Raw genomic sequence first — 26,193 nt, 5'->3', positions numbered from 1 at the left:
CTCAATACGTTGCGCGGGTCACTCCGTGCTCGCCGCCTACGCGAGACTCGCGACACCGACGACCGCACTTGTTGCTGGTTGTACGTCAACTGACTATTCCGATGCATTCCAAACCTCTTCAGGGGCGTACACGTGTTCCCGTCTCATCTGGGAGTAATTCTCCTTGTTGAGACCGCCGGTTCTCCTTCCGGTCAGGGGCAGGGAAGACGAGCCGGCGCCACGCTGGGTCGTTATAGTCGCCGGATGTCGTCTCCCAACACAAAACGCCCTTCCTTGGAAGATGGGGCCCGCGGATGCTCCGAAAATTGGAGTCGTTTGTGACAGCCCTCTAGAAAAATCCGATTAAACTCTTCATCCTTTAGTAGCTTTACATTAAATTTCCAGAGGTCCCAAGAGAAATGTTTGTTATTCCTTTTATGTTTACCCATTGAGAATGAAACCAAACAATGATCACTAAACGTAACAGGTGTAACTCTGTAATCATGGCACGAAGGAATGATTTCGGAAGACACATATACTCTGTCAAGTCTAGCATGGCTTGAACGCTGAAAGTGGGTAAACATAACCCCTTTTCCACTGCAAAGACATTCACCCACGTCCTCTAGCTGAGCTTTCGCCACCATATCAATTAGAACGGCAGTGCTTAAATCTCTGTATGGCCTGGAACTTGATTTATCTATACTCGAACAAACGCAGTTGAAATCCCCAGCCAAAATTAGTTTACGTTCACATTTTAAATACACATCAAGTTTTTCAAAAAACTCCTTTCGATCTTGAATCACAGTGGGTGCGTACACACAGATTACTCTCCATTTTTCTCTTGGTAGGGATAAATCACATATAATAAAACGACCCGCCTCGCAGGTAGTTACAGACTCCACTTTCGCATTAAGGCTCTGCCGAATTAACAAGAGGCAACCTGCAGACGCACCCACCGCGTGACAAACGCACACATCAAACACTCTCGTGAAAGGCTGCACCATTCGCTCAGCGTGCTCTTCACTCTCTACTTTAGTTTCCTGTACAGCGACGATGTCCAGATCTTGTTCTATAATCAGGCGGTAAAGCTGGTTTTGCCGCCGTTTGGCAGAAAGCCCACGTACATTTAGCGTCGCCAATCTAATCGTCGCCATCGTGATGAGAGAAAGCCGAGCGAAAGACGCTTACCTTACCAACACCTAAACAACTGTCCGGCCGACGCTCAAGGCGTCGTCCCGTCGCCGCCGCGTGAAAGCGACGACGAACGCAGGCGGCCAGCACCCCGAGACTTTTTGGAGCCAGCCACTCGCCACTGCCCTTGATCTTCCTGGGTCAGACGCTGCTGGGACGCCGCGTCTCCCTCATTCAGGCGTCGCTTTACTGGCGTAGCTTCAACTGTATCCATGTCCGAAGTAGCGTCGGACCCGATGACTGGTTCAGCCTTGTGCTGGGTTTCCATTTGAGTCGGACGCCGTTGCGTTGGAGTGCCCACAACCATATTTTCATCTGTGCCTGTGTCTTGCTTAGGTGTCTCCGTCTTTTCTTCGCTGGTCGCCACTGCATGAGACGCCTCCTCTCCTGCCTTCGACGCCGCGGCCCTCTCTGCTTCCTCTTCATCCATGAACAATTCACTGTGGTCGGCATTTGTTGCTCGACTTGCTGCACTGGCATAGGAACGAGTACAGTCCGCCTGCTCATGCCCAAAAGCGCGACAACCAGCGCACCTGGGCACCCTGCAGTCGCGACGAATGTGTCCCGTGTTCCGGCAACGCAGGCACAGCGGTGCTCTTCCTGGCACGACCACCAGTGCCATGCCGCTTCCGAGACGCATCTGGTGGGGTATGCGATCCGTAGTAACGCCTTCTTTAAGTAGTAGCCGAACGAATCTTGTGGTTGACTCAACTCCTTCAAAGTCTTCGTCTCTCCACTTGTCCCTGATAACTTCTTTCACTTCACCGTACTCCCGGAAAGCACGCCGTACAGTCTCTACGTTGACGTCAAAGGCTACCCAATGCAACTTGAGACGCACCTCTTGCCTTTCTGGGTCGACGACGACGCAGGGCCGGTCTTTCACGGAGAGTAGGCCAGCGTCCAGAACTATCTTCTTGGCTTCATCTGTCTTCATGTTAAGAAGCCAGACGTGCGACATCTGATACGCTCCTATGCCGCTTACCTCTTGAATGATGCCTAGTTCCTTGAGCGGCTTTCGGAAGTCATTAATCCCGTACGGACGCGCTGCGATGTCGCAGTGCAGAACCAACGTGCGTCTGAGCATAGCCTCCTCTATAACTTTGTGCCCGAGCGGTCGGTCCCTCAGCGCCGTCCCCCGAGCTGGATGGATGGATGGATGCTATGAGCGTCCCCTTTATAACGGGGTGGTGACAAGTATGCCACCAGGCTCAACAAAAAAAAAAAAAAAACCTTTTTTTCCCTTTTTTCCATGTTGGCCTAATGCCTCTACTTCGATAAATTCTATCTTAATGGAAAAAGGTAAATTTTCAGCTTAAGTTCTCTGCCATTTACGGCACACTGTCCATATTTTATTTTTCCAATATTTATTTTTGTCCTTTCTCTCTAATTTTCTGCCACCAATACTCTAACCGTCTCTTACTTATTTCAATCGCGGGTGTGTTCAGCTTTCCATTGTTGTCCCTAAAACCCAAGGCTTCCTGTAGGTTCGTGCCCAAACGTACACCTGGGTGGATATCTCCACATTCAATCAGAACATGTTCCGCCGTTTCCTTATCTTTCCCGCAGCATGTGCATTGTTCTTCTTCTTTACTGAATCTTGCTTTATAACTACGCGTTCTAAGGCAACCCGATCTCGCTTCAAACAGTAAAGCGCTTCCCCTTGAATTATCGTAAAATGCCTCCCTCCTTATTTCATTTTTGCCCTTTCGGTAGTTACTCAAAGCCGGTTTTTTCTCCATAGCTGCCATCCAGTAAATCCTCTCCGCCTCCCTGACTTTTCCCTTAACGCTCTTTGTTGACATATGGCTCACAATACCAGCCGTATATTTACTAGTGAGTCTTCTAGTTCTTTTTCTCCACTGTGTGTCCACGCTCTTCCTATACAAATAACGGAACACCTTCTCTGCCCATCTACTCTCCTTCATATTTCTTAGCCTTTCTTCGAACCTTATTTTGCTCTGCGCTTCCCTCGCCTCAAAACCTGCCCACCCCATATCGCCCTTCACAGCCTCGTTTGTCGTCTTCCCGTGAGCACCCAACGCGAGGCGTCCCACAGTCCTTTGATTTACATCCATTCCCGATTGCACCTCTGCCCTCATGCACACCACTGAGTTCCCAAAAGTAAGCCCTGGAACCATTACACCCTTCCACAGACCTCGAAGCACCTCATACCTATTGTATCCCCACAACGCTCTGTGCTTCATTATTGCCGCATTCCTCTTTCCTTTTGCTGCCGAGGCTTTTTCCTGTACCTCCATGTATCTATCACTCTCATTTACCCATACTCCAAGGTACTTGTATTCACTTACCCTCGGTATTTCTTGGCCTTGTATGGACACCGTCTGATCACAGGGATCATTGAATACCATCAAACCACACTTCGTTACACTGAATCCTAGTCCAAGAGCTTCACCTTCCCTTCCGCATATATTCGCCAGCTGCTGTATATCATCTCGACTGTCCGCAAATAAGACGATATCGTCCGCATAAAATAAACCTGGAAGCTTCTGCTCAATCATCATGCCGCCCTGTTTGTGTGACAGATTAAAACCAATGTTGCTACCTTCTAGCGCTTTTTCCATACTCACCATGTACAGCATGAATAACAGTGGGGACAAAGGACATCCCTGTCTCAGACCCCTGCTAACCTCAACGTTCTCTTTGCTACGCATTCCTTCCCACTCTATGCAAACTGTATTTTCTCGGTATATCTCCCTCAAAAGCTGTATACAGTCGTCGCCCATGCCCATTCCTTTCAATATATCCCACAAAATTTCCTGATTAACGTTGTCGTATGCCCCAGTGATGTCCAGAAAAGCCACGTACAAGGGCCTATTCTCTATTTTAGATATTTCTATACACTGAGTGAGAACAAACAGGTTATCGTCTAACCGCCTGTCGACTCGAAATCCGTTCTGAAGTTCTCCCAAAATATCGTTATGTTCGGCCCATGTTTCTATTTTCATTTTTACTGCTTGCATCGCCAACCTGTATAGTACCGATGTAATGGTTAGTGGTCTATACGAGCGAATCTTGTATAGCTATTATGGGATATTATGAGCTATTATGGGATGCGAGCGCTCCTGGCGGAGCGCCGAGGCGCAAAACGAGAGAATGGATGGCAGCTATGGAGAAAAAACCTGCTTTGAGTAACTACCTAAAGGGCAAAAATGAAATAAGGAGGGAGGCATTTTACGATAATTCAAGGGGAAGCGCTTTACTGTTTGAAGCGAGATCGGGTTGCCTTAGAACGCGTAGTTATAAAGCAAGATTCAGTAAAGAAGAAGAACAATGCACATGCTGCGGGAAAGATAAGGAAACGGTGGAGCATGTTCTGATTGAATGTGGAGATATCCACCCAGGTGTACTCCTGTATCCGTCAACTGAGCTCGTAATGGTTCTAAATTCTCTAAAGAATTACGCGGAAGTTTTCCTCGCAAGAGCGAGAAAGATGAATCAGCCACTGAAGGCTGCCGTTGACAACGCCGCGCAAATACTACAGAAACGTGACAAACTCAAGTGCTCGACCCCGGGACATCATAAAAAACTTTTGGAGGTTGTGCTCGTGAAGTTTCTCCGCCCACTTTTTCTGAACTTCGCGACGAGTGTGACTGACAAACACGACTTGGCAAAAGATTTTCATGTCAAACCATTGTCTCGAAAAGTGCTCAAGCTTTGAGCGCGAAATCAAATAACAAAGCTCACATTGCATTCTGCATACAGTGCTTGTGTTAAAAATTTGGTGTGTGCGCACTTCTTAACGTATACGCATAATCCAATGCAATGTAGACGGTTTCTAGACCGTCATAAACGCAAGCGTGCATAGGCCGCGTCGTCTGCTGTTATTATGGGATCGGTGCGGCATCTGGCGGCGAGCGCCAAAACTATAAGGGACGGATGGCGCGTATGTATTTAGCGCTAATGCGCGGGCACAAAAAAATATAGGAGGCTATGGTCTGAGTCCTTCTCCTGTGGGCAGTGGTGGCAGAATTAAACGGTAGTCCTTGGGAAGCGATGTGCACGAGAAACCGCGGCCAGCGTCGGCCGCTGTAACAGCTCTTGAGGAGCCTGCCATCCTGCGTCCGCACGCGTCGGTGACCAGAAGCAGAATCTTGTGCCACGCCGGTGTGCGGAACTCGTCTTTACACTCGCCTTAGGCAGGCTTGGTGTCGGGAAAGGAATCGTGTTAATGTGAGTAATTAACAAAGCGTTTTAGAACATCAAAGCAACAACCAGCCGTCAGACAATGCGAATTGCGTAACGAGTTGGTCGTCCAATGCTCCAACCCACTACAAATGCTTGTTCTTGATCTCCTATTAACTGTGGCGCATACCCACTTCAGGCACAATTCTTCATGGTCGTCAGCCACTGCATAAGAAAATCGCACGAAATTCCTAGCGACTGCGCAGCGGATGCCACGCCTCTCCGAAAAATGATGAAGGATAGCATTATATGCTAGCCTATTTATGGCGTACTGGGTACCCAGCTAGTGATTGATTGATTGATGATTAACGTCTCAAAACCACCATAGGATTATGAAAGACGCCGTAGTGGAGGGCTCCAGACATTTTGATTGTCACGTGAGGTGATCACACAAATCTGAGCACACGGGCCTACAGCATTTTCACCTCCATCGAAAATGCAGCCGCGTCCATCGAAAACCCAGCAAATGTGCCTGTAGCAGTTACCCAAAGAGCGTTTAGAGAAGACTCTTTGGGTTTAGAAAAGAGTCTTTCTAGTTTTTGCTGTAACTGTGCTGCGCGTTTTTTTTTTTTTCCTTTCCCTTGAGAAATATTTTAGAAATGGTTTACCTAACAGCTCGGTAAGCAATCGCCTATATTGCCAGGTTTTAATGGCAAAAAAAGAAAAGAATCACACAGACTTCTACATCACCCTGTTTGAAAGGCACAGATATAAAAAAAAAGCTTAAAACCAGAACCCCGCCACTTTTTAATTGCATTCAAAATATCCGTGGCTTTCCTTGCGTAAGCATTGCATGAGCAAAACAAAACCGTACCGAATAACCATATTATACGAACTGTAAATTCCTTTCGAATGTCCTGCAGCTTTTTATTGACCCGACTTGAGTACAAATCACTCAAAACAGGCGCGGCTTTTGTGCCAATACCCCCGATGTCTGTACAAACAGATTACATATCCTCAGACCCAGTACGTGCGTTTACAAAAAGAAAAAAATGTACAAGTTGGTGAAGTCACAGACGCACCCACTTTTTTTTTAATTAATCGCTCACTATATTTAAACTGGTCAAGCTTAATTCTGCGCCCACAGGAGCAGCGACACCAAACATGATGCACGGCATTTTTTGAAGAAATAAAAACACAAACAAAAAAGCACGAACCCGCCCAACGCTTGGTTCTTCTAAACATAAATAAAACGTCGGCTCCCCCCTGGAAAAGACACCTCTCTCTTTATCGTCTTTATTACCCTCCCTTCATTCCCCTGCAGGCGCTGAACCAGCTCAGTCATGCCTCCAACTGCCACGAGCTGCACCTTTTCCTCTCCTCAATCTCTCCTCCTCGACCGTTCGCAACACAATGTGTCCTTTCCTCTGGCCGTTGCTGCTCAAGAAGCCAAAGCCACTTTCAAAGCGGTTTCGCCAGCTTTACCGAGAACGTGGAATGCTCGGGTATGCTTTTGTCTGGGCATCAACATCTCCACCACTCTACCACCGCTTTCTCACCACGATAGCTGAAGTACCGGGAATAGCTGTTCCAGCAAAAGACACGTGCACGCCCGACCGGCAGTTCTACAAACTTTGTATTAATCTCGCATGTAGACATCTTCACGAGACTTGCAGCCGCACCTGCAGGTCCACACCCCCTGGAATGCTTTTGATCACAAAAAGGTTCGTCGACGTCTCTCCTAAAGAGGCAGGCCACGTTCTTGTTGGGGTCCCCTCGCTTGGAGAAGCCGCGGGAACTCGTCGCCGCAACAGCTAGCGCGCGCACACGCAGGGCAGGGTTCACCATTTTAGAGGGGGCGATGTTTCATCGTAGCCCTTTCTCCCTCCACCCCTGGTCGAGCCCAAAGGACAACATGCTTCTCAACGGCCTGCCTTTGCTGAAGTGTGGTGGTGGTGGTTGTGGTTCGAAGAAGAAAAAGGCGCCTAATCTCTGCAGCCCGGAGCACGGCGCAGCGCCTGACGCTGAAGTAAAGATTGGAAGCGAACAGTTCTAGGAATGCAGCCTATCTGGGACCATCGGCTGCCGTTATCTTCACGGAACGATAACGACAATGAAAGACACACACAGCGCTGAACTTACAAATGGCTTTATTTAAAGAAAGAAGGGGGGGGGGGATAGAGCAGTAATATAGGAATAAGCATGAATCTGTACACCGACATCACGTTCTTGTTTTCACTTTCCTTGCTTGAAAGAGCAAGCTAAGCTACACTGACAGGCTTTCTACCTCCTTTTAAACTTCCCTGGACCTCTAGTGACGGCCTATCTACATTAGCCATACATATGTAGTCCTATCTGATAGCCCTCGTGGGCACGCCTATCTGTAGTGCCTCCAGGTGCCGACTCCCCTACAAAGGCACAAAGGTTTGGGCCACTTTCCAATTTCATTCGGGTGCGACAGTAAAATGTTTTCCAACATATCAGCTCCGTGCCTCGCGGATTATCCCTAAATGGAAGCGGATCATCCTTTCTCCACAATGGCTCCCTAAATGTGCGTGACTTGATACACTGTACAAGTACGCACTGCGGCGGCATCGACGTACGTATCTGAGCGTGGGTGGCGTGGGTCAGCCCAGCAACAGCTACTGTTCAAAGTATAATGCCTAGAATAATCTAGGTACTATTGTTTAGAGGAAGAGTAAACGAGTCACATAGACGAAACGCCGGATCATGGCTTTTCTAAATTCTAGCAAAAACAAAGATGAAATGGTGCTTCATTTTTCTTCCTTTCTTTTTGCTTTTAAGCAATATATAAGAAATGACATACTCATAGGCGAGCTTTACGTTGAGCCGAACCCACATGAGCGATACAATTAAGCGTGTAAGTTAACTTCTCGTCATCAACTTGCTGCAGTTGATTACATGAAACAAATTTGAGGCCCTTATGATTTAGGTGAAATATTTTTTATTCTTCAGAAATCCAGAAGCTCACACGAAGTGAGATGCGGGGAGACTTTTCATTTGGTCCAGGAAGAAAATAAGTCGGTATACATTCAAACTTGCGAAAAAAAAAAAACAAAAAACTCGTATTGCATTCGAGTGAATACTTTCACGGCTGAAGATAGAGAGAGAATAAAACGTTATGATTTTCTGCGCGAAACTAAGTAAGAGAGAGAGAATAAAACATTTATTTGAGATCGAGGAGGGAGTGTCGGTGAGTGGGCTCCTTAGTCCGGGATCTCATTGACCGCTGAAGAGAGAGAGAGAATAAAACGTTATGATTTTCTGCGCGAAACTAAGTAAGAGAGAGAGAATAAAACATTTATTTGCGATTGAGGAGGGAGTGTCGGTGAGTGGGCTTCTTAGTCCGGGATCTCATTGACACGGGCCGCTGTCCTCGCTTGTCTCACGATGGCCTCTTGGGCCATCGTGAGACAAGCGTCTTTGAGCGGCGTCGTCCTCGTCTGAAGGAGGTGTTGGTTTGTTCGAGTGGGACGAGACCCGCTGTTCGCATGCGGTGACCCGGCGGACTCCTGCACAGGTTTTCGTCGGTTTTCGCAAGGTTTTGGTGAGGTTTCTTGTCCCCTTTTCTCTGCTTTTTTTTTCAGGTTAGGCTAGCTCCTAACTGACTTGGTAGCCTCGTGGTGGTGGTACCACGATGACTACCAGTCTGCTCTCGCAGATTAGGCCGCGGGTGCACTACGCACGCGTGCCTAAGGGCGTCGGCAGTGCCGACATTTGCAGGGAGCTCGTGAAGCGCTTCACGGTCAGCGAGCTGAAGTGTGTTCAGGATTATGGCTTAGGGAAGTTCGAGGTGACATTCGCGAACGACGAGGCGAGTCGGCGGTTTTCCGACGATCCAGTCCTCGCCATTCGCGATGCGAGGATCAGGTTTCAGTACCGAGGTGTTCGGGTCAAGGTGGTGCGCGTCATAGGCTTCCCGGCGGACGCGGATGTGCGCATCATAACACAACTGTTGGCGAGGTTTGGAAAGGTTTTGGATGTGACGCGAGAGGAGTCAGCGTATCTGCCGGGAGTCTGGAGCGGCGTCCTCATGGTCAAAATGGAGATGCACAAGAGTATCCCCAACCTCATCGAGGTGAGGGACATCATCGTCCAGTTTGAGTATGAGGGGGTCGCGCGGGTTTGCCGGCGCTGCTACAGAACCGGACACCATGCGGCGAAGTGCACTGTACCACAGTGCGTGCGCTGTGGGGCTTTTGGTCACGACCAGTGCGCGGTCAAATGCAAGCACTGCGGCGGCGATCATGGCCCCTCACAGTGCAAGGCGCGGACGACTTCGTCGGCCGCCCCGCCTGTAGCCTCTTCTTCTTCCCAGGAGCAGGTGAGCGGCGTTGCGGAGGATCGGGAGGCTGTTCCAGGGGACGCCGAGGGCTCGACCCAGCCACAGCCGGAGCCCATTAGCGAACGGGCTCCAGGAGGGGAAGAGCAGGAGGCGGGGTCGGAATTAGCTGAGGCCCCCACCCTCTCTGCTGCCGCCGAGCCGTCGCCGGCCTCGCCTGCCGGTGCGCCCGGGACCAGCCCTGCTGACGCGCCTGCTGCCGAGGAGACACAGGAACCCATGAGCTGGACGGACGCTGTTCGGGGCAAGAAGCGGCGTGCCAACCGATCACCAGGGCCCTCCAAGGAGAGGCTGGCGGCGGCTCCGAGCGGCGGCCCCGGCAGCCCTAAGGACGACCTCCCGGTTCCGAAGCGAGCCGCAGCGACAGAGTCCGACGAGGAGTCCACCTCGTCGACTGTCACGGACGGTACCACGGGTGAGTTGAACAACAGTTCTTCTTGCCCTAACTGTGGACCAGGCAATTGCGAGTGTTCGTTAATGTCTAACACAGTGTACTCGTCCACGAACGAGGATTCCCTCTCCGAGGGGGACTCTCGTTCGTAGGTTTTATATTAGGTAGCTTTTCAGCAGCTGATACCTTCGAGTATCTGCTGTTTTCTTCTCTTCTGTGATTTTCTTTTCGCTTCTTGCCTATTCTAGAGTCTGTCTTCTCTCCTATCTTTCATCATGGCTTCTTCTCTCACTATTGCTACCTTTAATTGTCGGGGTATTACTAGAGCAGCGAAACAAGCTGAGGTCATTCATTTAGCTCGGTCTCGAAAAATAGACATTCTCCTTTTGCAGGAAACTTTTGTGTCTAAATTGCAACAGATTATGAACTTTGACAGAACGTTTGGCACCAAATCCTACTGGAATTATGGTGGCGCACATTGCCGGGGAGTTGCTGTCATTTTAATGCCACGATTCACCGGTTCTGTGCTACGCTACGTCAGGGATTCGGACGGCCGTGTTCTGTCAGTGGATCTTGACTCTGGCGTTAGAATTGTGAATGTGTATGCTCCAACGCAGTACAGACAGCAGAAAGATTTCTTTAATTCCCTGGATTCTTATCTAGTTGGCCCTTCCCGTGTCATTTTAGTAGGCGACTTCAACTGCGTTTTAGAAAAAGCGGATCGCGTTTCCCTCAAAGGAACTCCAAAGTTTAGAGACGGAAACGGCGACCTAGAGTTGCGGGAGCTTGTTAAAGAGCTGGGGCTTGTCGATGCTTGGCGGTCCCTCCGTCCTCTCCAGTCAGGCATGACTTGGACGGGGAGGGGGAGCCGGTCGAGGATCGATCGTTTTTATGTCTCGCCCTCGCTTGCTCCTAGCATGCACTCTAGCTGGCTGTGTTCTTCCGCATTGAGTGACCATAGCCTTCTTGCACTGAGATTTGCCGACTCTAGTTTGGTGCCATGGGGCAAGCGACCGTGGCGTTTAAATCCACGGCTCCTTAAAGATAAGGACGCCACAAAAGATGTGGCGACCTATCTCATCGGTTCACTCCTTGGCGACCAGAACTTAGGCGGTAGCGATTGGGACACGGTGAAGGCCGGAGTCGCGGAGCGCTTTCGGGATTGGGGCAAGAGGCGGGCGCGGGAGGAGCGCGCCGAGATCAAAGCGGTCTCTGACGCGATCCTCCTGCTCTCAAAGCCGTTGTCCTGCGGCCCGGGGGTAACCGCGGCTCTTACTTCACTGCGCAAAGAATATATAGTCCTGCTCCAGCGACGCTGGGACCGCTTGCGGGCCACAGCACGCGCAGAGCAGTGGGAAATGGAGGCTTGGTGCAGCAGAAATGTCCTTCGCAGACACTTGGCTAGAAAGAGCTCAGCGATAACCTCTTTGGTCGATCCTAACACAGGCGGTTTAGTGGAAACGCAGGACGAAGTATTAGAGGTGGCAAGACAGTTCTACAAGAACCTTTACGCCGAACCACCTCCCACTCCGCACTCGTTTCCTTTCACCAAAACTTACGAGGACTTTGATATTTGTGACACTCCTTTCGTCGAAGAGGAGGTGTTTGCAGCCCTTAAATCCATAAAGCATAATCGCAGCCCAGGTTCAGATGGTTTGACATGCGAGTTTTATGTCAAGTTTTGGAGGGTTTTGGGGGGGCCTTTTACCACATTGGCAAACAGGCTTCTCCGTGAGGGGACCCTGTCAGCGACTCAAAGAGAGGGGCGGATCACTCTCCTGTGCAAGGATGAGACGAGACGCACCGACCTGAGAGCCTGGCGGCCCATCACCCTCTTGAACTGTGATTACAAGCTCATAGCTAAGTGCCTGTCCGTTCGACTCACTCCAGTGCTCAGTACTGTTTTGGGTCCGTACCAGGCGTGTTGTGTCCAAAATAGGTCGTGCCAACTTCATGGTTTTGCTATCAGGGACCTCATAGAATGGTCGAATTCTCGCAACCTAAGCGGAATCCTTTGTTCTTTTGATCAAGAAAAGGCTTTTGATATTATCAGTCACAAGTACATCTTTAAAGTTTTAAAGCAGGCGGGCTTCAGTTCAAAGTTCATCAGCATGGTCAGGGCTCTCTACTTTCGTCCTATTTCTGCTGTTGTCATACAAGATCGCGTCTCGGAGTCGTTCGGTGTGTGCCGTGGAGTCCGACAGGGTGACCCACTGTCGCCCGCTCTCTACGTGCTCGCATTCGAGCCGCTCTTGCAGAGGCTTTCTAAAGACACCAGCATAGGTAGATTTCCCCTTCCGCCAGGTTCCCCCCCGGTGGCAATGTTTGCCTATGCAGATGACCTCTCTATTGTCGTCCCGGACGAAGCAACTGTTTGCACCGTCTTGGACGTTATGGAGGGCTACTGCTCGGCGAGCGGCGCCAGAATAAATAAGTCGAAGAGCGCAGTCATGTATCTGAACTGCGCTCCCTCCTGTCCACGTCCTGTACATGGCCTCCCCATACAGAAGCGCCTACATATATTAGGTTTCCATTTCGAGCCGGACGGCCTGACTACCGAGAACTGGCGGTTAGCAAGGCAAAAGCTGACTGACAGGATTAAGGAACTCGGTGCCTTGTCTTGTCCGCTTACAGCTAGGGCCACGATAATTCAATCACTGTTGTTCAGTTTCCTTACGTACATAGGTTCGGTTATGCCAGTTAAACCCCACACCAAAGTTATCTTGGAAAAGAAAGTTTTTCGAATTCTTTTGGGGTCGCGCCTCTCCTTTTGTGGCGCGCCCCGTGTTGAAGTTGCGCAGGAACGAAGGAGGACTAGGTATTCCCGACCTTAGCGTTGTGACCACGGCATTACATGTTAAATGGACACGGGTAGCTCTTGAGTCAGATATGCTCCTTACTAGAAGCTTCGCGTCTTATTTCCTGAGTACCAGGCTGAGGTTGTTCTCGCCTGGGGCATTTTCGAATTCCGTGCCTCGGGCGGGAACGCCTTCTGCCTTTTATGCAGGGGCCGCTTCTACTTTGGCCCGTCTCCAAGAGGTCGACCCCGAGATAGATTTAGTTTCGATCGAACTTCGTGAGTTAGTCGATAGACTCGCTCCGGAGTTACCCGAACGCTACAGAGAACACGACCTGTCCGAATACAGTCCTAACTGGCGGTTAATTACTGCCAGTTTCCTGGACGCCAAGCGCGCTACATTCATGTATCGCCTGGCCAGAGATCGCCTGCCTCTAAGCTTCAGGCCTTTCACAAGAATTGCTCAACGAGGAGTGTGCCCTTTTTGTGGCACTAAGGAGGACCTGGTTCACGTGTTCTCTCAGTGCGCACTACCAGCTGCCCTCCATCGAAGGATAGCTAGCTTGTTTGGCCACCCAGGTGTTCCTTTCAACACCGTTCGTTTTCTTCATCCCCTGTCGCGACAAGCGGCTAAGCAATACGTGCTTCTGCTTGTTGAGTGCTCGTACCAAGTGTGGGTTGCACGGTGCTGTGCCGTCTTTGATGGCAAGCGACCCGGGCTTCTCGAAGTACTTGCAAAAGTACGGAAGGAGGTCTGGTTCGTTCTCCACCGAGAGTGGCAGCGCCTAGGTGCAAAGAAGTTCTACGAGACGTGGCACCGTCCGGCAGTGATTTTCAGTGAGGCAGGAGAGCAGATAACCATCAACTTTTAATGATGGCTTTCTCTAAGGCTCCACGACTAGGCCTAGTGAGCCAGTCGCCCCCGAGTTTGGTCTGTATGGTCTTTCACCCGAGTTTTGCATGTGCTAAGGTGATCCTGTCACCTTGTCGGGCTTTACCCGCAAGGTCCGTGTTGGCCCCTTCTGTAGGCTCGGCTACTTTACTCGTCGAGGCGGAAGGTGGTTTCCTTCTTCGAGAAGGACTAAGCCGGTTTTCAGCCGTGCCGGTTTCCGTGGGTACGTTTGGTTTGTGTGCAGCAGCACTGGCCTCTGCACCAAATAGTAGTCCCGTAGACCCCACAGGACGGATTGTGTCTCACTGCGCCCTTGTGGTGAGGAGACGGGCCATGACCGCAAAGCGCCTCGCGCTGAGCGATAGCCCATCCGCACTGTGGGGGTGTTGTCGCAGGCTCTCAGCCGCGCGACAGTGTGAGGGCACGGGCTGTGGTGACTGAAGTTACCGCGACCGAAGGCAGCACCGCTGCCACGTTTTTGGGTACGTCCGCTTTGCGTGTGGTGGCGAGAGCTACCGTGCCGAAGGGTAGCCCCTATGTCAAGTCTCGCTGGGCCCTAGTGGTCAGGAGACGGGCCATGACCGCAGCGCGCCCCATGCGCCGCGATAGCCCACCCTGCCAGGGTACGTTCACTTTGCGCGTTGCGACTGAAGTTGCTCCGCCGGAGGGTAGTCCCTTTGTCGGGCCTCCCTGGCTTGTATGCCGGGAGGCAGGCCGCGTCTGTTGGGCGCCTGGCGCCGAACGGTGGCCCCCTTGCCAGGGCATGGCCGTCTGCCCGAAACAAATCTTCCCCCCACACAACCCTGGGGGGAGGAGGAGCCGGGACAGACGTAGGATGATGATGGGTTGATGAGTTAAGTGTGACTCTGGGACAAAGCGTTTCAGCGCCGCGTCTCCTTCCTATCTGACAACGCCCCCCCCCCCCCCTACAGTGTTGTGCTGTGCTCTGGGTTGTAGAGATGGATTGTGTGGGCATTCCCATACCATGTGGTACAGGGTGGCTGTTTTAGTGAAGCAGAACCTGCACTGTGGTGCGTATGTGTCGGGATCTATCTTGGATAGTATCTATGGATTGGGGTAAGACATGGTCTGCAGGCGACGCCACGCTACCTGAGATTCTTTACTGAGCTTTGGCCCCGGGGGTGGAAGTTTCCGTCTTTCGAGTCGTTGATGTTCTAAAATATCTGTGTATGTTAGAAACGGCAAAGTGAGTCCAATACATGTGCTGCTGCCTTACGCAAGGCTATGGCAACTCGAGAGCAATCTTTCGTGATTTGAGCGCCAGAGGTCGACTTTTTATGTATCCAATTCCTGCATAGAAAATTTTAAATTCAAATACGCCATTTTTTAAAGCTAATTATAGTGGCTAAAATTATTCAAGTACACTACAGAGCTAATATACATAGAGTTATTATACTGAGACAGATGTTTTTTTGGCGCTACTGTAGGGTCTGTAGCGCCACTGCGGCGAAACAGGCTTACCACCACGGAGGAAGGAAAGAAAACAACCGTGAAGCTTACGAACGGCCTTTTGGCGAAGGGGGCAGTTAGCTTGCTTTTGCGACTAGCGTGCTTAAATTTCGGAAATGTTACTGCCACCATCTAGGGTATGGAAACTGTGCCTTTGATTCGTTAGCGGTCATACAGCTCTTTAGCCCTTCTTGAAAGCAGTTAACATGCTGCGACGTAGCCGCGATCGCCAACCTTATCGATCGTTGCGATGTACTGTGTGTTCTCTGCCATCGCGTCGATTGTTATTCTCCGCAATATCTTTTGGATGCGCATGTATGAGTGTCGAATATAATCCCTGTTGCTCCACATGACGCATGTTCTGTGATTTTTTCTGCATAACAAAGGAAGGAAGAAGAGGGAAAACGATTGCACCATCCGATTGTTCGCTTGCCGTTTGCTACACAGGCGTGTTTTCATGCCGCGTCCATTTAAGAGCGTGAAGCGCGATTTTGTGAGGGTGTTCTCTGTTGAAGACCTGTCGCTGCCTGTAAAATACGACGATGAAGGAATAACGCCTACGCGTGTATCAACCAAAGAACTGTGGGCGTGCGCGGGGTTTCACGTATGAAGCTCGAGGGGGGGGGGGGGGGGGGCAAAGGTAGTGGTCATAAATGCATGACATCACAAATCGGATATATAATTGAAAATAAGAACATAGCAGCAAAGTTTGGTAGCTCGTATTTAAATGACACACAAATAACAAATATGACAAAAGAGCAGAAATCTGTTTGCTGGAAAGGAAAGAGAAAGCCAAAAAGTTGGTGGAGCTAAGAAATCTGAGAAGCGACGTGAGGCATCACGGGAGCACATACAGGGAAAACGGGACCCACAGGATGCAGTCAACCACATGCAGAAAATATATTTAGAAAAAAAAAACGTGCAAGAAACTGGTCGAGGCAAAAATTAAAGGTTAAAGTGAAAGCTGGATCACAGAGATTCGCGAAAAGGATAAGGCCACGCCTAGAATATTTTGGAGTGATCTAAAAGTGTCAGTCAGGAGGTCCGTCACTATATAACAACATATCTTAGATGAAGGAAATAAATTGGAAGGGTACGAAGTGCTAGGTTACATATCGGGAAGGTAACAGCGAATTCATTTAAAAAGGTAACCCAGGGGATTTCTCCAGCGAGTAAAAGTTTGGAAAAGAATGGAACTAAGGCAGAGGTAGTACTTGAGAACTTCAATTGAAAGAAGGCCGAAGAAAAAATTCCTAAGCACACTAATCGGGTCTTAGACGGGGTTCCCGTCAGCCTCATTAACAAACAACAACATAGCACTAGCAATGTACTAGTTAAATCAGTAGAAAAATGCTTACAGGACAGGGAAATACCAGACAGTTAGAGGAAAAGTAGATTTAACTTATTCTATAAAGATAAGGAATAAAAGGTCAACGTTCGCTCTTATAGATTGCTAGTCATTACACCAGTGCTATACCGGTTGGCAATGCAGGCAGTAAATTAAAAATAGAAAAATGGGCAGAGCAATAGGATATCTTAAGATAACTTCAGAATGGATTCTGAATCAGCAGGTGGTTAGACGAACCTAGAAATATCTAAAATAGAAAACGGGCCCTTATACATAGCTTATCTGGAAATCACTGGGGTGTATGACAACGTGAATCAGGAAATTCTTGTTATATATTGAAGTAAGTTGGCATAGGTGACGACTGTATACAGCTTTTGAGACAGATATACCGAGAAAATACAGTTTGCATAGAAAGGGAAACAATAAGCACTAATGACAGCGTTGAAATTAGCAAGGCGCTGAGACAGGGATGTTATTTGTCCCCGCTGTTATTCATGCTGTACATGGTGAGAATAGAAAAAGCACTAGAAGGTAGCAACATTGGGCTTAAGCTGTCACACAAACAGGCTGGTGCGATGGCGGAGTAGAACCTTCCAGGTCTATTTTACGCTGAGAATATTGTCCTATTTGCCGACAGTCAAGACATACAGCGGCTGGCAAATATGTGCGGGAGGGATGGCGAGTCTCTAAGAGTAGGATTTGATGTCACAAAATGTGGATTGATGGTATTCAGTGATCACAAAGACCAAGCGGTCTCAATACAGGGCCAAAAAATACTGAGGATAAGCGAGTACAAATACATTGAGGGAGATTGATATGTGGAGGTACAGGAAAAAACATCGACAGAAATGGGAAAGAGTAATGCTGCAATAATGAAGCACAGAGTGTTATGGGAATGCAACAGGTACGCAGTGCTTCGAGGTCTGTGGAAAGGCGTAATGGTTCTGGGTCTTATATTTTGGGAATTCAGTGGTGTGTATGAAGTTGGAGGTGCCATCAGGAATTAGATGTAAATCAAAGGTCTGTGGGATGCTTCGCGTTGGGTGATCACGGGAATACAACAAATGAGGCTGTAAAGGGGGATATGGGATGGACAGGCTTTGAAGTAAGGGAAGCTTAGAGCGAAATGCGATTTGAAAAGAGGCTTAGGAAAAGGAAGGAGAGTACATGGGCAGGAAAGGTATCTAGGTATTTTTATAGAAAGAGCTTGGACACAAAGTGGAGGGAAAGAACTAGGAGGCTCACCAGTAAATATATGGCTTGCAGTGTGGACGATATGGCACCAAAGAGCATTAAGCAAAAAGTTAGAGAACAAAGAGAATTTATTGGATGACAGCAATGGAAAAGAAGCCGGCTCTAAGCTACCGAAAGAGCAAAAACTAAATAACGAGTGAGAGGTTTAAGATGATTTAAGGGGAAGTGCTTTCCTTTTGGAAGTGAGGTTGGAATGCCCTATAACAAGTAATTATAAAGCGAGATTCAATTAATAAGAATCACAGTGTACATGCTGTGGGGAGCTAAGGAAACAATAGAACATGTTCTGATTGAATGTGGCATTATTTACCCAGCTATACATGTGGGTACAAGCGTACATGAGGCCTTGGGTTTTAGGGACAACAATGGAAAGCTGCATGCATGATAGAAGCTAGTAACAGACGGTTAGAGTATTGGTGGCAAAAAAGTAGAGACAAAGGACAGAAATAGTGGGGAGAATAAGTTCATTCTGTCTGAAGAGGCATAGAGATGGAACGTCAATTTATAATTTGCTTTGTTAATAAGATTGTTTTAATCAAAGTAGATAAGGCATTATGCCAACATTAAAGAAAGTAATGTTTTCATTTTTTTCTCGAGCCTGGTGACACACATGTTACTGCCACATTATAAAGGGGACGCTCATAGCATCTATCCATCCATTACAGTGCTCCCCCTGTCCCTCCGTTTGTCAAGTCCGAGGGCTTGGCCAACAGGGGAACCAGAGGTCGCTTCGCAGTTTTGGAGTAGCCTAATAAATCACCATATTATTTATAAAATACATGTCCAACGTTAATGAATAAAAAATTGTTCTCTGTTAAAGACTGCAGAACTTTTTTAGAAACCAAACCAAGATACATTTGTGGCAAACTATAAAAATATTTTGCATTTTTTGATAATGAAGGTATTTAGCAATATAACTACATAACTACTCTGAATTTAAGCTTTAGTTTTAACATTGTGGCTGAAGAAAAACTAAAAGCAAGAACATAATTGCTGTTGCATTTCAAACAGTGTACAAGGACACTAATTCTGCATGTTGTAAAAAATCTATAAAGTCCTGAAGCACAGGGCTTTTCATAAGCACTCCTTCACTGTGTTGCTGTTTCTTTGCATTTTAGGTGCGCTTCTGCAAGATTGCATTGCATGTAATAGCTGTGCTAACATGCCATGAATAACACAGAGTAACATAGCATATTGCGCAGAAATCGCCATTGTCTTTCAGTGCTAGCCAACACTGGGAAGAGATTAGGTCTCGGTTGCCGTATGTCTTGTTCGGCATCTAAAACAGTGTAACAAAGCACACACTGTGCAATTATAATAAGCTGAAAGTATAATATGTAGCTCATTGAATTGGCTGCACCACTATGCAGTTGCTAGGGGTGACCGCTAAGATGTATTTGATAGGGTTGGCCATAGTAGCAACACAATTCAGAAGCCACAGACGATGCAGACGGCACCTTGTTCAGCAGTTGTCCTCAAATGTGTCATTTTGGAGCAAGCAAGAATGTGATTTGGAGCAGAATGAAGCTACTAAAGCAATGCTTCCATTCTTTTTTTCACAGCCACCTGTCATTACCATGATGGTCTAGCATTCAGAACTCATGTTGTCTACTACACTACGTGCACACTACTTCTTCACATTGTGTGTAAGATTTAGCCTCGTATTCTGCACTTTGTCATAAAACATATCTCTCCAACAATTCCTGTTACAAACATATCCAGAGTTTCATCAAAGGTGTTGCTGGTGAAGACACATTATCTAATATGTATGGTTTCATCCCACTAATTTTGAAGTCAGTGCTCGTGCAAAGAGTCTTTGTTAACAAGCAAGCAGTTACCTGTGCTGCTCAATTCGTGATGACTGCACTAGTGATATATTCTTCACAAGTGAGATGATGGTTATTTAAACAGATTTATCAGGGCAAAAAAGACAGAACTTTTAGAGACGAAACACACAAACAGTGCTGCATGTGTGTGTTTCATCTCTAAATGTTCTGTATTTTTTGCACTGATATATCTGTCTAAATAATCATAAACCAACTCACCCACGCAGCAGTTTTAGTGAGATGATGGTTATGCTTATTGGTGGCAAGTGGGAATCATAATGAGCTTGATAGTTGTGGTCTCTTATGTGAGAAATTTTCATACTAATCTTCAACGTACCTCAGTCTAGTCAGTGACATTTGCCTCAGCAACTCTGCTTGCATATAATAATTACAATAAATTACCTGGAGAAGTCTCAGTGATGTCGCCCCATCCAGAAGTTCAACTTACTCCTTGGCTTGGCTTGTCACATGTGTCACATGACTGCCCTCCTGCAGTCGTACATTAACTCACATATTTCTGTCCACACCCTGTCAAGCTGTGGAAGATTTTAAATGCTGATCAGGTACTGATTGAATGTTTGTTTTGATTATTGACGATTATTGCTCTCTTCTCCCTTCACTTCTTTTGTTTGAAGCAAGAAAACTTCTGTGAGGTAAACAGCTAGTTGCAGTGTTTAAACCACGAAAGGTGATGAAATAAAATATGCAGGTGATGGGGAATGTGCTCTCTCTACATGGTGAACGCAAAATTAACGAGAAATGTGAAGTTTATCTGTGACAGTTGTTGCAGCCTAATAAGTGTATATGCATCAATCACCACATTCTATATATGCAATTAAATGCTGGTAGCATTGATACCGGTGGGCAGCTAATAAACATTTTACTTACAATAGCATTGTAAACCCAATGCAGCTTTTTTGACTGACAAGAATAAACAGTTCTAGAAGACAAGTAACAAATAATGAATATGAGATTTACATAGTTTAAGCTAAGCAAGTTAAGTTATGTTCTCATCAGTCCTGATGATACATAACAATTAAAGAGAGATAAATTGTAGGCTGAACTGAACAGTATCAAAACAACCACATAACACAATTCTGGAAAGTGACAAACATATAATAAAGTTCTCTAAGAAACTACAATGATGAGGTGAAAAGAGCATTGCAATATATCTTGATGAATAATGGCAGAAGCACATCTCAAAAAGTATGGAGGACAATAAAACTTATGACACTTTTTAATTGGCAATACATTACTTCAAGTATATTATTGAGACTTATGAAATGACAAATGTCAACAACACCCCCTGTGAAAGTCAATTTCAATGCAGTCGACTTCTATGCTCCGATGGGACCAGCCAATTAATAAGCTGGTACAATTACCCAGTGGTTTAAATTAAGCATGACACAATATAAAAACAAAACTCATCATTGACTTATTTGGCAGTATATATTTTTCTTCATTGCAACCAGCCTCTGAATTGAATACACCAACATTTTATGGCTCCAAGTAAAATAGTTTACTTCAAGATGATGTGCATTATATCAAGCATTGAATTAATTGAATAGCTGGATGTGCATCCAATTCTCTGCCAGAAAAAGACAATATATGCCTTAGTTCAATGCAACAAAAAAAGCAAGTAAACTTTACCTTCGCAGTAAGAACATTTATTTCCTTAATATTCACCATCATCAGGTGATTTACTCATGCAATGTTTGGATCTGATGGATTCCTTGTATATGTTTATGGTCTGCCATCAAGGTGGACATTGCTGCTTGTTTTGTAAACACCATTGTGATCACCGTAGGAATCGGGCATATGTGAATTGACTATGCCAATTTAAAATTTCCACAAAATTTTAAGTCGGTTTGAAAAAAACTGACATAAAAGACAAAAGATGGGAAGAGAAAGCATTTCAATATTTGTATGGGAAGAGGGTGCACATGTATTCATAGTTGAGAAAAAGAGCTGGAGACTAGTCAGCAAGTACATATGGCTGGCAGTGTAAAGCGTAAAACAAAACATTGGAGATACAGAAAAGATATATTGGATAGTAAGGATGGAAAAAAAAGCTGGCTCTAAAAAACCACCTTAAGGTTAAAGACAAAATAAACAAAGGTACACCTTACGCTAATTCAAGGGGATGTGCTTTGCTGTTTGAAGCAAGGTTGTGCTGCCTTAATTAACATGTTTAATTATAAAGCAACATTCGGTGAAGAAGAGAAGTGTACATGTGGGGAAAATTAAAAAAAAAAAGGATGTAGCATGTTTATTTGAATGTGAAGACATCCACCTGGGTGTTCGTTAGGGCAACCAACAATAAATCTTGGTTTTTAGGGATAACACTGGGAAAGTAAACTGGTCAACGATAGCAATAAGTAAAAGATAATCGAGGGACTTATATGTCAGAAAATTAGGCAGATAGCAAAATAAGAGAAGACACAGAAAAGAAATACAGGTAGAAAACTAACATTGATCTGTGCTAATTAAGACTCAAGGTTCAGAAAAAAGGGCTGTATTTTTATAAAGTTTTTTATAGCATGAGACCCTTATTTATTATTCTGGAGAGTAATACATAATAATAATAATAATAATAATAATAATAATAATAATAATAATAATAATAATAATAATAATAATAATAATAATAATAATAATAATAATAATAATAATAATTTACTTAACATGTCCTGGAACAGCCATAAGGTTTTCGTGTAGGTGCATGCAAAAATAAAACAGTGCAAATAAATAATACAATACAAATACTTTTCAGCAAAATCAAATAAAAATAATGAAGACACACAGACAAAAAGAAACAGTACGAAATGGGAAGAATGAAAAGACAAGACAAGAATCATGGAATGGGAGTGAAAAACAAAGAAGAATGTACACAACTATGTCGAAACGTTCCTGAAAGACAGAAAAGGAAAGGCTCTATACTTTGTGAAAAACTATTTTAAGACAGTGCAGAGCTGAGGTAGAAACAATGAAAGTGGACTGTGAAAAACATCAAGATCTTGAAAGTTAACATTATATATACTTTGTATTCTGAGAAGAGTAGAGTGTTGAAAGAAGTTGGCAGGTACATGAAATGGTCGATTCTCTGGTTAACTTATGCGGAATCCGAAACACAACTGAAAGGTGAAGGGCAGGATAGCATAGCGTGAACTAGTTTTTAAAGAAGTAACAAGTCAGCAAGATTTCATTGGCAGTGAAGTGATGGCAATCACAATAACCTGGCAGTGTTAGAACGAGATCTAGAGTCATTTCCAGCAAAAAAATTGTTGTAAATGCTCATAAATTTTTTCTGGACTCGCTCAATGACGTCACTGCAAGATTTAGCATTGCCATTCCACATCACAGATGCATATTCAAGTTGAGGAAGACATATGGCGGTGTACAACTTGTTGTAGGAGAACTGAATCATCGAGAGAGTCTACAAATGAAGTCGAGAGAATGAAGGCCACGCATAGCAGCACGTTTAGTGTGAGCAGAGAAATTTAGCATGCTGTCAAAAAGAACACCAAGATCACTGAATTTATATACATGACGACATGGTATTGACAGAGTATGGAAATGTCACGATGGATGTTTTGCGAGACATACTCATGAATTTTGTCTTTGAGGTATTCATACAAAGGTTACTGTTGTCACACCGTTCGTAGAAAGAACACAAATATGACCGTAGCAAGCAACAGTCGTTAACTGAATAAATTTTTAAAAATATCTTGATATCATCAGCATACAAGAGAAAAAAAGAATAATGAATTGCAAAAGAATCATTGTTAACGTAAATTAAAAATAAGAGTGGGCCTAATACCGACCCTTGAGGGACTCTGCTAGTCACTGTGTACAAGGAAGACGTTTGGCCATTTACGGCAACTTAACATGATTTATTAAGCAGATAGTTGTGCAGGAGATTCAGAACAGACGAGTCATCAAAGTTGACAACTTTAATCAAAAACAGTGAGTGGCTTACTACGTCAAAAGCCTTGCTCATATGACAGTAGACAACGTCAATCCATCTTCTCTGAGAAGTAGGTGAAGAGATTTGTATCATGAAACTAGCAAGATTGGTGGTAGTTGAGCGGCCAGGAAGAAACCCATGTTGATTAGGAATCAATTAATCAATGTGAAGAGCCAGCTAAAAGATCTTTGATGTGGCACGCAGAAGAGATATTGGGGAATAATTAGAAGCATCAGTTTCGTAGCCCAGCTTAAATATTGGAAAAACTTGCGCCGTTTTCCACATGCTGAGAAATGTGGAAGCATTCAGAGAGTTATTAAATATTGTAGTCCATGCTGGGGCAAATATACTACCGTAAGCCTTTAGTATGGTGAAAGGGATGCTATCGGGGCCACTTGATAAGGACGGTTTTAAGCACTTAATGCATGAACAGATGAGCTTTTCATCCAGCAATTGACCACTGGATGAGCTAACTGCCTTGGGCTGTTTTACTATATAAAATAATAATAATAATAATAATAATAATAATAATAATAATAATAATAATAATAATAATAATAAGGTAATAATAATAAAATTTCGAGCTTTGTGAAACACTGGCTCACTGCTACACCATAAAGGGGATACTCTTTCATCCATCCATCCAACGTTATCAAAAAAACTCGCATGGTACCTTGCACACTCCCCTATACGATCACTCAAAAATGGAAACTACCCTCTCTATTGTGTTCGGCATCGATTGCATTATTCGCCCAACCCTCGAAAGATTTATGGAATATTTTTTGCTTCCATGCTATGCTGGTGACATGGGAATTCGAACGATTCCAGTTTTACTGAAAGTATTAGTTAGTTTTTGAGGGTATATAGAAATTTTACCCTCGAAGACTTTGTGTCACTAGCCCACATCTTTTTCTGATCAACAGTGAGCAAAAAGTGGAAATTACGGTCCCTACACCTGAAGAGAAAAGAACCGCCCTACTACCCCAATGGTGCACGAAAAATTTTGAAGATTCCATACAAACCGGGCTATAAATAAGGGGGAGCTGAAAAAGATCTGACACCCCCAGAAATTTTTATGCTTTTAACTTTTCAGGTAATATTAAAGTATTCACATGTCTTCACATCAACTCCAGTTACCAAAGCTAATGGCTCCACATATAAACCCCCTAAAAAACTCTATTACCCTACGGTTGGTAACCCTGCTTTGTACTCTAATGTTCCCTAGAGATAGACCACTAGCAGAATTTCAAGTTTTGTTAAACTATGTAATGTATGTATTTATGGTCTGATTATTTCTTGTATTTGATGTATAGGATACTTATTAGTGACCGCAAGTTTGTATATCTAGTACAGTTTGTTATTGTTGTTCTATTTACACTGGGTGCACACAAATTGTGTAGTCCTAGACAATGTGCATTACTTACAGGTAAGCCAATTGACAATTCAGTACTTTCAAACGATGTTTTTGATCTTGTAAGTTGCAGCAACAGAGAGTATAAGGTAGAGCATGTTTTTTTTCTTTTAATGTGCATTGAAATTAGAACAAAGTTCTGCAAATAGCCAACTTTTTGCAAGGCCCTGCTTAAGATGTCTCTAAAAAGTTTTATCATCAGAATACATCAGCAGAGTAATTTGCCAAAATAAATTAACATACAATATAAATAATAACATAAATTAGGCATTAGATAAATGGTCTGAGATAATTGTACTTCCCAGTTTATAAATTACATAACGAGTGCACTGAAAATATATTTATGTCATGTTGAAACTGGCAGCACAGCAAAACAGGGTCAACAAAACACAACACACAGAGCACTATACATATGTCACTTACAGTGCCAAGATCGATGATGCTTGATCCTTCAGTTGCCATCAATTAGTGACCATATGAATAGACGTCACCTAGCTTAATTTCAGGAATGGGAGATCCATTGGCTGCAGCTGAAGAATAGATGGGAAAGGGGTCTGTGTAAGAAGACTGTTAAGCAAACAATGAGTTCAGGCCCGTCTTTCTACATTCTACATCCTTGATTTAATAACATATTCAGACTTCAGTGATGCTCTTGCCCCCCCCCCCCCCCCCCACACACACACACGCACGCACGCACACACACACACACACACACACACACACAGAGACAGACAGACAGACAGACATCTATATATATCATCAGCCTGACTACGTCTACTGCAGGACAAAGGCCTCCTCTACGTACTGCCAGTCAACTCGGTCCTGTGCTCGCTGCTGCCAAATTGTACCCGAAAACTTCTTAATCTCATCTGCCCTCTTAACCTCCTGTCTCCCCCTAACCCGTTCGCCTTCTCTAGGAATCCAGTTAGTTAGCTTTAATGACCAGCGGTTATCCTTTCTACGTGCTACATGCCCGGCCCGTGTTCATTTCCTTTTTTTTTGATTTCAACTATGATATCCTTAACCCCGGTTTGTTCCCTAATCCACTCTGCTTTCTTCTTGTCTGTTAAGGTTACACTTACCATTTTTCTTTCCATTGCTCAATGCATCGTCCTCAATTTAAGCTGAACCCTCTCTGTAAGTCTCCAGGTTTCTGCTTCG

At 45.5% G+C, this 26,193-nt stretch overlaps 1 protein-coding gene across 1 annotated transcript in view; it reads right to left on the bottom strand.

The window, feature by feature from the left end:
- Positions 1-25,659, bottom strand: part of LOC119164469 (uncharacterized) — a 55,955-nt gene extending 30,296 nt beyond the window's left edge. Inside the window, exon 1 of the mRNA XM_037416667.2 lies at positions 25,456-25,659. The gene's annotated coding sequence lies outside the window, so the exon portion shown is untranslated. The remainder of the gene's footprint in view (positions 1-25,455) is intronic.
- Between the last annotated feature and the right edge of the window lie 534 nt (positions 25,660-26,193).

This window comes from Rhipicephalus microplus, chromosome 1 (assembly GCF_043290135.1).
Source record: "Rhipicephalus microplus isolate Deutch F79 chromosome 1, USDA_Rmic, whole genome shotgun sequence".
NCBI lineage: Eukaryota > Metazoa > Arthropoda > Arachnida > Ixodida > Ixodidae > Rhipicephalus > Rhipicephalus microplus.
The sequence above is the reverse complement of the archived record's forward strand: the minus strand, read 5'-3'. Positions and strand labels throughout refer to the sequence as shown.